Here is a 3,134-nt window from a genome sequence, read left to right on the forward strand (position 1 = left end):
AAGTGGAGTGTATGCTGATTATTTATGGTTGAAATTTATCACCAACAAGTCACAGACACTTACAGCAAAGAATCCAGTCCACACATAAAACCTGACATATTTTTCCATATTTCTTATATATAGTTTAAAAGTTAAAGCTTATATTCAGTTAATATCTATAATTAGGTATTCTAAAGATGTTATTTTCCTTGGTAGTTTTGTGATATGAAACATTTCCACCTCAAATATCTTGATATAAAGACTCGAAAACACTATGAAAACTTCGTTAATGGATTTATATAAAAATAATAACATTATAACAGAACAACATTTTGATATATCCGTTACTCTAGAATTGACGGAGACAAAATACGTATCAAGTTACTACGGGAACATGTATATTAAACTTCTCTACAAGTGACATTGTCCAGTTGTTCAACCTTCATGTGACATTCCAGCCTTCAGTGACCTCTAAAATCTCTAGAACTTTCATTTATATGATGATGGACTGAATTGGTTTGATTTGAATTTAAAAAAGAATTGTAGTTCCTTAACATAAATTACATGTGAGTATAGTTCAACTGAAGTTATTAATAAAGTAAAATAAACTTACGTTACAGAGCTACAGTTGTTAATAAAGTTAATTCTCAGGCCTCAATATACAACTTACGTGAAATTTATCAGTAAAGGAAAATCAAATACCAGCTGTTCATTGGACGTTCATTCATTCTCCCAATAAAACAAACGTTCACCTGACTTAACATACTTAACTAACTACAGAAGAAAGTTACTTTTACAATGTTTCACGAAACCGGTTTTACCTGAATTTTATAATTAAAAAAAAAAAAAAATTAGTGTTAACGAAAACCTGAAAGTACATTTTGACAAAACAGTTTACATTATATCTCATTAAAGTGTTTCTTTGTAGAAAAATAAAACTTATAAAAATAAACAAATGTTATGACATTTTAATCTCCACGGTGTTAATAACACGATTGTAAGCAAGTTAACTTCCAGTAGTTCAAAACACTGAAAGTTCAACCTCGACATGACTGTTTATGGATTGACTCTGAGAATTTGAAGTACAGACGTACTGTAGTACAGCTCACAGTTTCACAACTCCGGAAAGTCACGTGAACGCTAGATTATTTGTCAATGTCACTTTGTGAGAAGTTTTATATAGAAGCGTCCGTGGTTAGTTGTGACTTAGTCTTTGTTTATCAGTTTTCGACTAACGAACACAAATATGTGTAAAGAGGTAACATTAGTTGTTCTACTGGGGATATCACTGTGTAACTTGTCAGTAACAACAGGTAGGAGTTGTTTCTAAAGATATGGAAAAATATATCACATAGTGTTAATTATGCTATTTTATTTTTATTAAAACCTTAGAATTTCAGTGTCAAGCTATGTGACAATTATAATTGAAAATAGGAACATTGTGACGAATTTATTTACTCGGTTAAAAGTAATGAAAACCAATACGAAAAGGACAGGATCGTTTGATCACCTGCTGAATAACAGCATCGTATTGTTAACACCAGTTAGTTCATTACTGTTATAGACTAGTTTAACAAGTCGTACATGTTTGTCCGACCACCTTCTCTGTTACTAATCAGACATTTAATTAACAAATGTTCCAAGAATGTAGACAATAACATTAACATGGAACATTATGAAAACATGTTGTCCAGTAGTTATACATTAATATTATTAATACCAGTAAATGTATAGTCGTGTCACAAAGTATAACATTATAGTTAATACCAAAGGAGTAAGATGTTATTAATAGCACAATGTTGTTAGCACCACATAGTGCATTGTTATTAAACCCAAACTTGTTTATTTACAGGAAACAAAGTAACGGTTATTTAGGTTATAGTTTAGAGTCCATATGAATTTGTTTGTGTCAGTGGCTTGTATTATTGAATTAATTTACAGATATATAAACTGTATGGTATATAAAACCTAGAGATGAGTTTTTTATATAAATACAGAGTTCTGTGTGAAGATGTTGAGACAAAAAACGATCCTTGTCGTTCTTTGTTGTTTATAACAATAATTGTTCCATACCATTACACAATGTAAACATCAACACTATGGTAACACCTCACTGATCCTGTTAACAACTGAATGAGTTAGGGTTAGAATACATATCATTCATTATAATTCATACATATACTTGTATCAAGGGTATGTGGTAAGTGTTCTGATTGAATGAACATAATACTGATCATAACTGTAATAAAAGTTACCATATAATGTTAACGTGTAATAAGAAGTTACTCAAGTTAGCATATATCACTGATATATCCTTGAAAAAAATTATTATAATAGTAATCCACAAATAAACCTTGACAAAAACAGTCTTTAAAACTATATGTTAAGTATTGTTTTGATAGAACGGCCTTACAAACGTAGATAGTTGTCAGTAGAACAGATGATTCGTCACAAAAGTTTCACGTGATGCTGGTTAGACTCTCGACACACTGTTGAACACTTGTAATGTACTCCAAACATTGTCACGTACACCCTAGATTGTGATATCGAGATAAGACATTTGAAAATAGAAACGGAAGAGGCAAAACCCAACATTGGTTGGGTCCTTGAACAAATCTTTATTCTGTTTTAAATTTCATCAGCCATCGTCAAATATTTATAATTTAAACATAGGTTTGTTGAGTTTAAATTACCATTTATTATTAAACGTATAGAGTTCTGTTAGCTATTTTCAAAAACAAGATAATACACCTACAGATAGTCTTTTAAACAATAAATATACAGTTGAAACTTGCCTATTTGTTGTCATCTGTATTGCTATATTTTATCTCATTGATAAATAAATGACAAAATTTTGGTTGTGAGTTCACGAGAACTTGTTTTAAAATAACAGCTTTTAACAATAAAGTTTAAAACTAAATACATTTGCTTCCTTCTTCTGTATCATCAGTAACAGAGCTGAAGTGTATTACAGTTTTATACACTTTTTCAGTGGGAGAGTAAAAATATGTTAACATATGATAAGACAGTAAAATATTAATTTGTTCATTCACTGTTCAGGTAAGGAGGGTTTATACAACTGATTTTAATTCACTGTTCTATATATGTACCAATATTATCCATACAATTGTTTTATTTTATTATATTAAACCCTG

At 29.9% G+C, this 3,134-nt stretch overlaps 1 protein-coding gene across 1 annotated transcript in view; it reads left to right on the forward strand.

The window, feature by feature from the left end:
* The first annotated feature begins 1,065 nt into the window (after positions 1–1,065).
* Positions 1,066–3,134, forward strand: part of LOC143226646 (actinia tenebrosa protease inhibitors-like) — a 128,158-nt gene continuing 126,089 nt past the window's right edge. The window contains exon 1 of the mRNA XM_076457876.1: positions 1,066–1,292. The gene's annotated coding sequence lies outside the window, so the exon portion shown is untranslated. The remainder of the gene's footprint in view (positions 1,293–3,134) is intronic.

Source organism: Tachypleus tridentatus, chromosome 9, assembly GCF_004210375.1.
Source record: "Tachypleus tridentatus isolate NWPU-2018 chromosome 9, ASM421037v1, whole genome shotgun sequence".
Classification (NCBI taxonomy): Eukaryota; Metazoa; Arthropoda; class Merostomata; order Xiphosura; family Limulidae; genus Tachypleus; species Tachypleus tridentatus.